Source organism: Cupressus sempervirens, chromosome 7 (genome assembly GCF_028749045.1).
Source record: "Cupressus sempervirens isolate cs-2001-9-10 chromosome 7, ASM2874904v1, whole genome shotgun sequence".
Taxonomy (NCBI): domain Eukaryota; kingdom Viridiplantae; phylum Streptophyta; class Pinopsida; order Cupressales; family Cupressaceae; genus Cupressus; species Cupressus sempervirens.
Genome location: NC_143124.1, coordinates 536,907,811 through 536,924,101, shown reverse-complemented (window position 1 = coordinate 536,924,101; position 16,291 = coordinate 536,907,811). Strand labels below are relative to the sequence as shown.

Genomic DNA, 16,291 nt, shown 5'->3' with positions numbered 1-16,291 from the left:
AGAAACTTGACACTACAATTTGCAAACAATGTTAGTTAGGCAAAATGACAACGTTAATTTTTATGAGTAAGACTCACACCTCTAAAGGAATTTCGGAGATTGTTCTACTAGTACATTTGCAATTTTTTTCTACCAAATTTTTTGACTAAAGCTATGATTTCATCTTTCTTTTTTTCATCCCTACGTTGGTCAAAAATTTCCTAAGTTTTCTCGAGTTGGTTGAAATTTTGACCAACTCAGGTCATTACAAAAAAATGTAAAAAATATATGCATTATATTATGTCGTATGCAAAATTGGGGCTTCATTACACAGGTAACACTTTCCTAATTTGATCCCATGGGCGCAAAAGCACTTGCCTTGCCCCTCTGTGTGAAGCAGGATTTTAGGGACTAGTAAAGTGTGCTTGGTTGCAAACATTTTGACCTTTCATGCCTCCATCTTGATGGTTTCTATGATTGTAGCCATAGCCTCACACATGTCATCAAAGGTAGTGGAAAACTTCATCCACATCGCTCTATGGGAAGCAATAGTGTGTTTGACCTTGATGTTCCATGCTTCAGCATACTGAAGTTCCTCATAGCTTGAGAGTCAGATGAAGCTAGGTGCGACAAAGTCAATCAATTCACCTAAGTCAATCTACTCTAGTCATCTATTGTTGGAAGGCTCTCTCACCCCACCCAACTTAAATAAAGAGAGAGAGATCACCATCCAAATGCAAATTAGGGCTAATAGCCTAACCTTCACACATTAATCCATCATTAGAAGTTTGGTCGATCATGTATCTCTTTCTAAGGTCATTTCTCAACACAAAAGAGGAGAAGATAAATGATTATATTCATCTAATTTGGCACTTCCTATATTATTATTGCAACTTGCTTCTTTTATGTTTTTAGTTGCTTTCTCTATAAATCATATGAGTGCCCTTTTTCATTCAAGCCGATTATCAATAAAGAATCAAACATTGTTCTTGGTTTTGACTCCCTTGATTTGTATAAGGAAAGTGTCTGATTTGGTCTATTTTCTTGAGATTGTGAGATCTTTCATTGAATGTATTGTTTAAATTCGAAAGAAATTGCATCCATAATGGTAGTTTCAACCCTTACTTTGGCACAACTGTGGGGCATGTAGTGAACAAAATCAAGGATGCAGAGTTCACTTTAGATGGAAAAGTGTACCATCTACCTGCCAATGATGGGAATAATACACTCCATGGTCAATTATTTCCTTCTTGCATTCTCCTTTCATATATTAAAGTGATTTTTAGTTTAAATGCTTTTGTCTTGGAAGATTGTGTTTTGCAATTTTTTTTCAACAGGGGAAAAATTGGATTTGACAAGGTTATATGGAAGGTAGCAAAAATTACAAGAGGAGATTGACCTTCTATTTAGTTCACTTACCATAGTTATGATGGAGAACAACGTAAAAATTAGATGGATTTTTGCAAAGATCAATAGTTTTCATCTCTTTTAACAAATGCATCTTTGATTACACAAAACTGAATAAGGGAGTTCTATGACTATCTGCCATTGAGTCGCTTTGAAGTTGTTCCCCTTACAACATAATTGGAGAATCATATAACAATCTGCCATTGAGTTGGTTTGTAAAAAAATTCCCAACTTTGACTATTTAACACTTTTAGGCATATTTAGAGAGGCTTTAGTATACATGATAAAGGAAAATTGGTTCTTTTCCACACGAATTTCTACATTTTGAATGCAATTTTTTTTGGTTTTTTGTTGATAGGATTCCATGGTTATCTTAATGTATCTGTTACTTATCCTATAGCTAGAAATAAGGAGTTAGCAGTTGTTATGAAGGTGAAACCTTTGAATAAGGCCACCCTTGTGTGCTTGGTCCAATATACTTATTGGAACCTTGCATGACACGATAGTGGGAGGGCCATACTTGATAACAAAGTGAAAATATGGACTCACAATTATACTCCAGTGGACCAACAACTTCTTCTAATTGGGGCTATCACCCCCGTACAAGGAACCCCCTATGATTTTAATAGGGAAACCACTGTTCGGAGCATAATCCAGAATGTGCCTATGGGTTATGATATAAATATGGTTTTGGGTCCTCCAAATTTTTTTTTATCTAAGACATGTTGTGAGAGTCCAAGATGATTTCAGTGGTAGGATACCTAATATCTGGATAAATGCACCAAGCTTGCAATTTTATAGTTCCAATATGTTCAAGAGAATTGTTGGAAAAGAATGTGCAATTTATGAGAAATATTTAGTCTTGGCCTTGGAGACTCTGACCTTCCTGATGGTGTCCACCATCCTAACTTTCCAAATATAGTTTACTATCTAGGGAAAACCTACAGTCACACCATGGTGTATAGATTTTCAAGGAAAAAATGGGCATCACTTTTAAATGTGATGGAGACACAACAGGGCTTGCCAGTCTATGTCTATCCAATAAATTTAATTTTTGAAATGCTACTAATGAGAATTACAATCATTGCCATTGAAAGTGACTTTTCAAAAAAAAATTGGGAAGAAAATGTATGTGGATTTGCTTTCATGAAATAATATTGATTTATTTTTCTCAATGTTTTTAAATTTTCATCGCATGGTACATGATGGGAAGAAAATTATGGCTCATCTTTTGTGTTATAACTTCGCTTTGGTTCTTTTCATTTTGTCAACAAATGATTTCTTCATTATGTGCATCACTTTCATAATGCTAACAGATGACATGTTCTCATTATATAGGAACATGTAGAACCTAAAAACATGTTATCATTATATAACAACACAATGTAAAGCTACAAAACTCCAATATTTTCTAGGATTTCCTTCATTTGTAAATTATAATATCTCATAGTAAATTATAAAATGAATTTTATAGTATTGCAATCTATTGCAGTGAAGGAACTGTTGGAGTATACATCAATCATGATTAAAAAATTGTAAGGATAAATTGAATAATTACATTTCTCACATAATTGGTAGAAAGGGTGGTTAATTATACTATCCCACCAAACCAGCCATAAGATATCAACAAAGTAGTGCATCTGAAGGAAGAATGATACATTTTGTGCCAGTGCACAAGATTTTGGTTACATTGCACTTCTTGTTAAAATCTAGATGAATGCAAGGCATCAAGTTACCAATAAAGGCTGTTTGGTATGTGAAACCCTCACATTACCCTCCTTCCTTTTGTCCTCACTCTCTTTTTTCTTCACTTTCTCTCTCCTTAGAAGATCTTCATGTTCTTTCAATGCTTTGGTATATTTTCTTCCATTCTCTTCCTATACTTCAATCTCATTCTTAGTTCAATCATTTTTGCATTCATCTATATAATATTTTCATCATTGTTTTAAGTAAAGACTTTTTACTAAATATGCTCTTTTGTAGTAGCTAGTTTTCTTGATCAATTTGAAGGGCTTCCTATTTCAATCTTTGATTCTATGTAACCAAATCTTCCATCACTTTAGCATTGGTTTCTAATAGGGATGTAACTGCCTCTTACTAAAACAAGCATATCATCAACAAAAACCCTTTTGCAAGTATCATCCCACATACCAAATTTATTTTGAAGTGCATGGACTACTTGTTTCAATGAAACATTTTCTTGAATTAAAGCTTTATTTTGTTGACCAAGTTGAAGAGCTTCCTTTTTCACTATTGCGTTCTTTGTAACTAGATCTTCCATCACTTTATCGTTGGTTTCTGATAGAGATGTAAGTAGCTACCTCTCCCCTGATGCTAAATCGAGCATATCATTAGTGGAAATCCTATTGTAATAATTAGCCCCTATACACAAGTTATTTTGAAGCTCGTGGACTTGTTGTTTCAATAAACCATTTTCTTGAATCAAAGCTTCCTTCATGCTTGGTAATGTAGATTTAAATGAGTTCCTCTCATTTTCTAATAAATCAAATCTATGATCATAATTCTCCAATTCAAATTTTAGGGACTTATTTTTGGTTGTCAGTTCTTCACGTGTCCTTCTCATATGTGTTTGTTCATGGGTGATAAATTGCATTTGAGTTTGCAAGGCTTCCACTATCTTTGCATTGCTCTCTGAGATAGACTTTAGACTCCATGTTTCATCTTCCATAGAGCTTAGGATGCCATTATAATCTCCCAACCATGCCTTCAAAAATTCACATTCAATGTATAGTTCTACATATTATTGGCTCATAATTCTTCCTTCGTTAGTCATTGAATCAAGCTTATTTTGTAGGTTTGCAATGTAGTCTTTAAATCTTGTTTTATTATAGGCTAGATGAGTGTTGGGCCAACAACTACTCTTTTGATGGATCAAATCGTATCCATAGGGCTAGACAGTTTTACAATGTATCAAATCGTGAAGTTCTTGTAGTAATTTTGTACCCATATGAATGCAACTATTCTCATGTCTTTGCTTCAACCTACTCTAGAAACATATGAATTATTTGATGACATTATGCTCCTTTTAGAAAGGCATATTGTCTATTATGGACCAAGAGTAAATGTGCTTGAGTTTTTGAAAGTTGTGGATTTAAATGCCCTAAAAGAAAGGGTATAACAAATTTTTTATAGGAGGTATACATATTTTTAGAACCTCAGTATAGTAAAACTTGAACTTTATAAAGAACATATTCTTTTAAAGATCTAATTCTATCTAATTTGGTGATGGATTTCCATATCCTAGATAAAAATTTCTTTGTTTATGGATTGTGTTCCTTTTTCACTGTGGATATGGATGCTTAACCTAAAGATCAAACTGAACCTTTGCAAGATTTTCACTTCCATTATCTTTCTCCAAGGTGTGCATACATGACGTACATGAACTTTGCAGGTAACCTCATTAAAGGACCAAGAGCAATATTGGGTGGATAGAGATATACCATATTGCTATATCTCGTTATAGTAGACACCCTGGTTAGCAGCAAATGCAGTAGGCACACATCATTTTCTTGATTTATTAAGAGAACAAAAGCAATGCTCATAAAGCCCTAAGATAGAGTTTTCACAGTATTCAATGAAGAAATGATGTCAAAATCTGATCAAGTTGAGGGAACTTGATGGAAACCTCCTTAAATTAGGGCTCGAATGGTATCCAAAAGAAAATTTAAAACTTTGCAATTTATTTTAAAAAGACACTTAGACAATTCTAATGGTTTGCAGTGCTTGTGGCAACATTTCTATGATTTCATCGAATCCAATCTTGACCTATGCCTCCAACTCAACTTGCTTAACTAATCATTGTTTTCTATTCAAATTCCTCAACATGTAGACTAATTTGATCAAGAACACATGTGCACTACATAGATGTTTAGTGCACATTGTTCCTATGAACCTTCATAGTGAAGGAGGTCATTGAGTGTTGCACCTATTGTCTTTTCTAGTGTAATGCCTTCTTTGGTAGTCCACCAATGTTGAAAATCCTTTGTGTTATTTAAAACCTCCATTTGCCCCCATTTTTAGGCTTCTTACTTATTCAAATTTTTTTGGAGTTATCTATGCAACTTTCTTGACCATTTGGGTAGTTTTCATAACTCTTTGTTCATCTTGCATTGTTGCTCCACCCTCCTTAATTGCACAGTAACGCATATTGACTTTTATTCCAACAAGCTTTGACTTCTCAGATCTGGACGGGAGTTATCCTTGCACTAACTCTTGTAGATTTGAATAAACATATCATAGTGCCTTTATCTTTTCTTCTCATATCTATAATTGTTTAGCTAATCATCTTTATCTTGGCTTCCATGGATTTGGTATCACCAAAACATGGGTTTGACTTTGGCATGTTTCTTAAATAAAAAACCACAAGCTTCTCCTCATGTGTGTGTGTAGGTTTGAGGAGTGGACTGAAGTGGCACATTGGGAGTTTCCATTGGAGGGTTGCAATTCCTCTCTCCTTTCTCTTGTCTTTAAATCATATATTTTTAGTTTGTACTTTGCTTTTTGTTTCATGTTCTTAGTTGCTGATTTATATTGAACTTACCATTTACAATAGATGCCCTCATCAATCACAAACCATTTTAATATATATCCAAGATAGTTTTAATACCAAAAATATATTGAAAACTTTTCATGTTGATTCATTGTTTGGGTGAGGCACACTATCTATAATGTCTTTATAAAAAATTGGAGGCAATAAGAAACATGGGAAAGAATAAGGTTGGTTTGCACTAAAATAATACCTTTAATTTTTTTATAGATATATATAGCCATATACCCCATATGATGTTGGCATTTGTTTTTCTTTTATTCTATGGAGGGTTCCTTGGAAGGAAAAGCACCACACCCCTTCTCCCAAAGTTTGGGGGTCATTTTTCCAAGATCTTTCAACATAGTTCTCTCAAGTGCCCTAGAGTGCTCTACTCATTCACCCATGTCTATTTGGGGTATAGTTAGTTCATTAGGAGGATCTCCCTCACAATTCAAAGTCTTTTCTTGGAATTTTAAAGCCTAATAGAGATGAGTCAGCTATAGCACTTGTGGTACTTATTTAGTGTGGAAGTTCAAAATTATCCTTAATGCTAACTTAGCTCAACTCTTCTAACAAATATAACCTATTACAACTTAAAGGTACTGGCTTTGTTGTCATGTAGAATGTAGATGAAATGCCAAACTATTATAAGGTAGACTGGTATTTCACCCACTTGGATGAGGGGTGATGTTACAAATCTTCTTCACACCTTTGGGTTACAATGAGTTGTATATGTATTTATGACTATATTGTTTTTATGATGCATATTAGGAGGTAGAAGATGTATGCGTGAATATGTGGTCTTTTTTAACACACACACTTCAACATGGTCATTGTATGCGGATTCATCCCGGAATGAACATTGGATTGTTCATCCGAAAATCAGCCGGCAAAGTGACCTGTTGCCTTCTATCTAAAGGGAATTGCTTGTCAGATATCCTCAGATTCGAGGTGTTTAAGCAACCAGACCCTGTAAGAATGAAGGATTTGAAAGAAAATGCGACTAATCTATATGAGAATGCAGATTAATCTAGAATGGAGTATGCACGTTTAATCTAAGAACATGTAAAAGAAAGCTATGCTAAAATGTATGCATATTAAATCTATATGAGAATTAAACTAGAAAATGAATATGAAAGTAGGGAGCTCAAATGAATGCACAATCTAGTAGCAATTCGATGCAAATTCTCATTCGACCTCCCCTCAAAATGAAGAGATAAGGGTCTCTTAAATAGACTTTCCTAGAATCCATCAACAGTTGAGATCGATTTCAATCAACAGTCATGATTAAAGATGAAGTTCAGTCATAAAGGAAGATTCCCAAATTAGAGAGAGTTAACTGATTTCTTTTGAGTAGAAAAAGGAGTTAATTGATTTAATTTGAGTAGAAAAAGGAGTTAATTGATTTAATTTCTTTTTGATCAATAGCGAACTAGAAATTTCCCTTTTTGAACTGAAGAAGGATTTTGGTGAGATATTTAATTTAATAAAATGAGATATGCTCTTATAATTACCTTTTCTATTTAACTAAATAATCCTTTAATTAATTAGAGACACTTTTCTTATTTAGTTAAATAACTTCATTTAATTAATTAGGAATGACTTCCCATTTAATTAAATAACTTTGTGTAATTAATTAGAAGTACTCAATTTAATTAAATAATTTCATTTAATTAATTAAAATAGGCATATTTATTAAATTAAATAAATTTAATTCCATAGTACATTAGCCTTAGGATATAATTTAATTTAATTAAAGTATAAATACTTAGTAATTAAATTATAATTAAATCAAGTAGGTTTAATGCGACTAATATGAGTACGTACTATAGGAATTAAATAAGAAATATGATGAATGCAGATTAGGGTCTTCTGCATCTGACAATTAAGTCAAGTAGCGAGTAGTAGAATAAGAATTTGCCTAATGGAATAGGACTTTAGGATTGATCAGAAATAGACCAGAATTGGTTGAGATGGCAATGAGCCAATTTTGGAGTATTACATTTTGCCCCTCTTTGAATGAATGTGCGAGCAGCACGTTCAATTCAAAGATAATTAGACATGAGATTGGTTCTGAAGTTGATTATACGAAGACCAATTGATAAGCTTTTAAGGATTATCTCTAGAACAGAGCTTAATCCCAAGGAATCCAAGTAGAGCACTTAGATACCTAAGATCGATAGCATTTAAAAGACTATCTCCAAAATGAAGCATAATATTTAAGGATCCAGATAGAACGTCTAGATACCTAAAATTGATAGCATTTAGAAGATTATCTTCAGAACAAATCATAATCTTCAAGGATCCAGATAGAACACCTAGATACCTGAAACTGAAAGCATTTAGAAGATTATCTCTAGAACAGAGCTTAACCTTCAAGGATCTAGGTAGAACACCTAGATACCTAAGATTGATAAAAGATAACAAGGTCCAATCATGAGTCATATAATCATCCCTAGAACGAGGCTTGATCCTTAGGAGTCAGGGTTTAGACTGTCCCAATACCTATCCATTGAACTCTGAGAAGAGTTATTATAAGGTTGATCAATTGATGAAAAGATAAGATAGATGGAAAAGATGCCAGATAGAAGGGAACAAGATGCCCCGAGTGATGAGATGCCCCAAGTGATAAGGACATAAGATGGGAACCAGATGCCCTGAGCAATAAGTATTTAATGATGTAATCATCCTGCCCCCTCGAGAGTGAAATCAAAAGATGACACACTAGAAATATGATTTGAATTAGTATATCATGAGATATAGAAGAAATCTGAGATTCAACAGAATGTAGAAGAGATCAAAACGATCTAAAGAAGATTCAGGGTTGATTTGAAATGATTGCAAAGTTGCAAAGACCAAGGTTGACCAAAAGTTGACCAAATTTAGCCATAGTTGTCTTGAGTTGACTATTTTCAAAATGAATTTTGAAAATATGGAGAATGTAAATTTGAAAGGATTCCAAGAATCACAAAGAACCAGAAAGATTTGGGTTGCACAAGCATTCGATCGCGTCGGTCTCCAAAATTTTAAAACACATTTTTGAGGTTCTTAGGTGTGTCAAATTTCAAATTTGATCCCGAAAATGGATCCAGAATGGTCCAATTAGCCAGGGGTGTGATTTTTGCGCAAATCTGAGCACTTTGAAAAATTTGGGTCAACAGCTATATAAGGGCTCGAAGGGTCATTTTCAATTCATTTGTGCTTTTGTCTTGTAGTGACTTTGAGCTCTGATAGAGACATGGTAATGAGTGTGAGATATCATCGTTTTGAGCACTCTAGATGACACAACCTGCTAGTAGACTATGGACCACTGGCGAGTCATCGATTTTGCATCTTTGTACTTGTGTTTTTACGCATTTTGAGGTCATTTATTACATTTTTAGAATGCTTTTAGGATTGTTTAATCTTTCTTCACATGAGACCGATCTCTTCTCACGCGAAGATCTTCTTTCTTCGGGCGAAGATTCAAGGTTGTCTATTTCTTCGCGTGCGGCATGACGATCTTCATGCGGGAGGCATTTGATTTCGCGCAAAGAAATAGATTCTTCATGCGAGGCGATTCAGTTTTCACGCAAAATCCTCTTTTCTCGCATAGACATTACTTTCTTCACGCGAGCAACTCTTTTTTCACGCGAATGCATGATTCTTTGCGCAAAGAAATAATGTCTTCGCATGAAACTGGTAGAATTTCACATGAGATTTCATGAATTTTGTGTGAAATTCCATGACAATTTTGATTTTTACACTTAAAAATTGCATTTTAGTTCATTTTGATGCTTCATTTCAACTTGATACTGATCGTTTGTTTGTCATTTTTTGTTGTGTGTGCAGGAGGTCACACTATCCGCCATATGGAGAGTTATTACAGAGTCTGGATGACGCAGATCGGGTAGACATTGCCCGATTGGGTTTGTCTTCTTTGTGCTGGATTCTAGCCGTGATGGTGAATCATGACCTTCTCACTACATTGGTAGAGCATTTCCATTCGGAGATGAACACATTCCATTTGCTGATGGGCGAGATGACCATCACTCTGGAGGACATCTGGAGGATCTTGCGAATTCCCTTTTACGGTGCCTGAGTCATCTATGACATAGTGCCTCGAGCAGGGACAGAGGTGCTATTAGTTGTGTTCGAGAGAGAGCTACTGAGGGGTAGGGCCATTAGCTGGCATCTGTGCTAGCTATATTCTTGAGCTGTTTCTTATGTCCTGATAGAGGACAACATGGTTTGGAGTGTGGGTGGGGTGCCATGCTTCGCAGGATGGTTGAGGCACCCGAGATCTTTGGGTGGGGTCAATACATGCTGGCTCACCTTTTTCATGAGATGCACGAGGTCATCTTCCATGAGAAGAAGACCATGGCAGCGAGAGTTTATGTTTTGCAGATTTGGGCTTGGGAGCATCTTCTTGTATGTAGGCCAATTTTTGAGGATGCCCAAGAGCCTATGGAGCCCTACATATGCAAATATTGAGGGCATATTACCTAGGCCCACCTGGGTAAGGCTGAGCACTGGCAGACACATCTTGATGACCTAGTGTCTGTTGTATGGCGACCTTGGAGAGAGACAGAGGAATGGGATGATGCCCCCAGAGAGCTACCATGGATGTTTAGTTCTCGACCTCTAGCGGGTAGGACGACATTCATGATCGAGAGATTTGTTATTTCACGAGTATGGCGGCAGTATGGCCGTCCCTAGGACATTTCTCGTGAGTACTGTGCCTATGCTAAGGTGCAGAAGGATATTGAGCGGGGATGGCCTCCACGGAAGGATCCAGGGCTATCCATGATAGATATTCGTAGTCTAGCTCCTGTTCAGTGGGACTACCTACCAGAGGTAGTAGATGCAGGGATGACGCCTGCATATCAGACATTTTTGATCAGTCATTTGTTTCCATGCTGCACAGATCCATTAGGGATGGTAGGGCAGGCACAGAGATAGGTGCCCCAGCAGCAGCAGGCATAGCCACAGCCGCTAGGTCATCCATAGATTCTACCACAGGTCCAACATAAAGTATAGTAGATGCCTATTCCCCCACGTCAGATGGGATCAGATCCAGGTGCTAGGGGTAGTGGGGCAGGACACAGTAGACGACGGAGGCAGAGGACAGAGGAGCAGGCCCCTCAGTAGAAGGTGCCATAGCAACAGGTGCCTCCACAGCCATAGGTACCTCCACAGCAGCAGGCACCTGAGATGTTAGATGAGGATATGCTAGATCAGCCGACAAGTGGGGTATAAGATGCGGTACAGAGGTACTGGGAGCGGGTTTGTGTGACCTCTCAATAGTTGGGAGAGTTGTAGATTGCAGTAGCAGCCCGGGATGCACAGCTAGTGGAGAGACAGCGAGAGATAGATCATCAGAGGAAGTGTGTGAAGACTGCAGAGTGGAGGCTGGAGCTAGCGCAGGATGAGATATGCTTTCAGTCAGCGCAAGCAACTTTTTATTATGCTTCATATACCAGCACGGTACCGGAAGAGACATTGCAGGTTCAACAATTCTCTCAGTATGTGCAAGAGTCTAGAGGCGCGCGACCTCCTGTCAGGCTAGATATGCCACCACTGCCTTCGCCACCTGCTGCCCCTGCTCCTCTTGCTCCTCCTGGAGGTGCGGGTTCGGGATAGAGTTAGACGATCTGTATATGATTTTTGATTTTGATCCCTGGCTATGTATCGATTGGTGTGCTAGCACCACATGTATCATTTTTGATTGCGCTCGAGTAGCACCCATTTTTGTACTAACCCATTCTTTGATATATATATATATATACGAGATTTTGAGCCAAGTATTCCTGTGTACATGTCATTGTCTATTTATTTTTTCTTTGATGTACATGAGATGTATGTTGTACTTAGATAGAATACATATGTATGAACTGACATCTCACATAGTGTTGCATGTTTTTGCTTGACAGTCACAGGTATTCCATTGAGGAGCATGAATCGATGAACCAAATGCTTGTACAACCATGGAGGAATCTGATGCATGTGGAGTATGAACATAATGACCATCAAATTGCACAGTTATGCAAATGAAGTATGTAATGCAAGACTATGTTAAATGCAACCCTAGGTCTGGTTACCAAGCCTCGACGATTTATCATCACTGGATATAAAATAAAGCTGGTATATTATACAATTCTCACTGACATTGCAATCATGGAAATATGAATATAACATACGTTATTGGGTTGTCGGGATTAAATGTAAGCATTTGAGGCACAAGAAGCCAGAATGACCAGAACATTTGTCCCTTTTAATGTAGCAAGTTAACATAAGCATCAGAGCATAAACGCTAGGATGACCTAAATGTTGCTTGCATAACAGGCACACCAAACACACGGGAGATCCCTCTTATGCTAAGTACTCAGTATTCATTCTATCCACAACGACCCTTGCATTCGTAACCTAAGACAAAAGTGTGCTAGATATACTCGCAGTGACCCGTACGTTCACTTATCTGGATGAGTATTAGTATGTACTATAGCATGAAGATTTCACTCCAAAAAATAAGGAGAAGAACCAACATCATTGGTATATTCATATAAAAGGAGTCGAGGTACACACGGCCATCTAATACAAGATGGAGGTTCTTATAGTGGACACTTCTTTTATAGGAACGTATCAACTTGTTGGAACTAAACCACAGACAGAAAGCCAAGAAAAGATCATGCCCCCAGTCATTACTTCTCTAGTCAAAGATGACATCATTGAGTTGCTCGAGGAGATATGATAAAGCAAAAACAAATCAAACAGAGAAAAAAAAGCTCAGCATATCCAAACAAAAATATCATTTTTTTTGAATTCAACGTTTTTGGGATTGATGTCAAGTGTCAATGTCCAAAACACGTTTGAAAGAAATCTCTTCAGTAGGGTGACGACAGTAGGCAGACACAGTCAGAATGATTGGTGACTGAGGTCAAAGAGGAATCTTCACAATGAAGAACCTAAGACAGACTGAGCGACAGTAGATAGACACAGCCAGGATAACTGGTGACTGATGCAAGAGATTTTCCATAAAGGAATCTAGAGATATGACTTAGCAATAGTAGACAGACACAACTGAAACAATTGGTGACTGTTGTGAAAGAGATTCTACGAGGAGAATCTTAAAAAGAGTGACACTAGCGATAGTAGGCAAACGCAGTCAGAATGACTGGTGACTGTCACGAAAGAGATTCTATGAGGAGAATCTAAAAAAAAGTGACACTAGCGACAATAGGTAGACACAGTGTGGACCACTGGTGACTGTCATGAAGGAGATTCTATGAGGATAATCTCAAAAAGAGTGACACTAGTGACAATAGGCAGACGCAGTCAGAACGACTGGTGACTGTCGTGCAGGAGATTCTATGAGGAGAATCCCAAAAAAAGTGACACTAGTGACAGTAGGAAGACACAGTGAAGACCACTGGTGATTGTTGCGAAGGAGATTCTATGAGAATCTCGAAAATAGTGACACTAAGGGGGAATACCCCTGAGCTGTGACAAGACTCAATCCATGGATACATGAGTAGGAAGTAGGAAAGCGAAAGTGCGAAAGTGACTGTACAGAATAGCTAGAAGATATGCTGCAAGATGAGGCATTGGGAACAAGAGGTGCCTGTTTACCAGGTTTTCACCTTCTTGGCAAGTTTTCTCTTTTTTTACTACCATGATGTCTATTTCCAAGTTTTCATCAATGGCACTATTTTTGTTTTTCAATTTTTTTTTTTGTATTTTTCTCATTTTTGATTTTTTTGCATTTTTTGGAATTTTCAATTTTTTTTTTGGTATTACCAAGGCACCTATTGCTAGGTTTTCACTAGGGTAACAATTTTTTCAGGACTTTTTCTAATTTTTAGATTTTTTTCAGGACATACAGATATGTACAAAGAGCTTGTTGAGATTAAATCAACTGTAAAACCACTTTAGGTGGAGAGTGTTGATAGGCTCTTTAAGCACTTCTCCTTCGATTCTGGAAAGCTGATAAGTGCCAGATCCATATACTGTAGTGATGATGTATAGACCTAGCTAGTTTGGTTCGAACATTTCTTTTTGCATTCGTTGTTGTTGATTCTTAGGGTTCTCTCTCAGGATGAGGTCACCTAGCTGGAAGTCACGTGGCCTAATTCTCGTATTGTAGCTTCGTGCCATTCTTTGTTGATATGCTCGTAGATGATCACATGGCACTTGTCATCGTTCATCCAGTAACACATGCTCTTGAAGTTGAGCTATCCTGTAATCATCATCAGTGATAAGGCCTTTCATGGAGATTCTCAAGGTAGGAATCTCAACCTTTATTGGAAGCACAACATCTACCCCATACACCAACGCAAAAGGAGTCGTGCCCATTGGAGTTCTAATGCTTGTCCTATATGCCCACAGGGCTAGATTGATATGAAGATGCCAGTCTCTCCCTGACTTACTGACTGTGCGATGAAGAATTTTGAGGATCGCCTTATTGGATGCCTCAGCTTTGCCATTACTCTAGGGGTAATAAATGGAAGACCAATGTTATGTAATATTGAATTTCTTGCACAATTATATGAGGTCTTTATTTTTGAATTATTCTCCATTGTTAGTAATGATTGAGGATGGTATACCATATCTACAGACAATGTAGTTTGTGATAAAAAGCACTATAGTTTTGCCATCAGCAATTGTGAGAGAGACTGCATCTACCCATTTCATGAAATAGTCTGTAGCCGTGATAATGAACTTATGTCCATTGGAAGAGGTTGGGTGAATCTGCCCCACCAAGTCAAAGGCCCATTGTTTAAATGGCCATGTTGTAGTAGAGGGAATCAGCTCTCTGGCTGGAGCGTGAATGAGATTCTCGTGTAATTGACACTACTTTTAGGACCTAGCATACTTAACAGCTTCTTGCTCCATTTTAGGCTAGTAGTAACCAGCACGAAGGAGTTTGTGAGCTAGTGTCAGGCCATTAGAATGAGATCCACAAATGCCTTCGTGAACGTCAATTATTGCACATTTGGACTCGTCAGGTTCTAAACACCTAAGGAGTGTTCTGTCGAGACCTCTCTTATACAGATCATTAGCAATAATGACATAATGTAAAGTGTTATGAATTAGGTAACGTTTCTCATTCTGGGTCAGACCTTTTGGAATGGTTTGATTACGAAGGTAGGAATAGATGTGCTAGTAGCAGGATGATTCTTGTCCTATAATAGAATAGATAATCCTAGAATCAGGTGTTTCATAGGTTGGGTAGTGTAACGCTTCCACCAAGAACTCGTGTCACAGATCATTTTTTGTCATTTGTAGTAGGGAGGCCAGAGTGGCCATGGCATCAGCCACTTTATTATCGGCGCATGGAACTTGTTGGAAGGTGATGTGTGCAAAATAATTTGTCAAGTCATCAACCATGCATTTGTAAGGAATTAGTTTCTCATCCTTTGTTTGATACACATCATTTACTTGGTTGATAACAAGCTGAGAGTCACTGAAGATGTCCAACTGATCTACTCTCCATTCAACTGCAATTTTCATACCATTGATCAAAGCTTCATATTCATCAATGTTATTTGTACAAGGAAACAAAATCTTGTACGCTTTGGGCAATGAGTATCTCTGTGGTGTAATGAAAAGTAATCCAACACTTGATCCTTGTTGTGTGAAGGATCCATCGAAGAACATAACCCATGTATGGTGAGTGAGTGTTAGAATTGACTCATTTGGGAAATCAATGTTTATTGGTAGAAGACTCTGTATGGGTGCCTCGACCAACTGGTCTGCAATTTCCTGTCCCTTTATAGCTTTGAGTTCAACATATTGGATGTCAAACTCACTTAGTATCATGACCCATTTAGCCAGTCTTCCTATGAGAGCTGCCTTACTGAGCAAGTACCTTAATGGATCTATTTTAGCCACAAGTCATGTAGTGTGGGCAAGCATGTAGTGTCTCAACTTCTGGGAAGCAAAGAAAATTGCCAAGCAAGCTTTCTCAATAATGTTGTAGTTTTTCTCATAAGTGACCAATGTTTAGCTCAAGTAATAAATAGCTCTTTCTTTGTTGTCATTGTCTTCCTGAGCCAACAGGATTTCCAAAGATGTTTCAGTAGCTGAAATGTATAAAAGCAAAGGCTTCCTATGCATAGGAGGCATCAAGATTGGGGGATTGACAAGATATTGTTTGATATTTGTTAAACTTTGCTCACAATCCTGGCTCCAATTGAATTTCACACCCTTATGTAAGGTCTTTGTGAAGGGTTGTGATTTATTCGCCAATTATGAAATAAAACTGCGAATAGATTGAAGCCTTCCCTATAGTCCTCTCATCTGACTGATGTTCCGAGGTGGTGGCATGTCCATTATTGCTTGTACTTTTTCTAGATCTACTTCAATTACCTTGGCAAA

At 37.3% G+C, this 16,291-nt stretch overlaps 1 pseudogene; it reads left to right on the top strand.

Moving 5' to 3' along the window:
* The first annotated feature begins 337 nt into the window (after window positions 1-337).
* LOC149547879 (uncharacterized) lies at window positions 338-2,541 on the top strand (annotated as a pseudogene).
* Window positions 2,542-16,291: the final 13,750 nt, after the last annotated feature.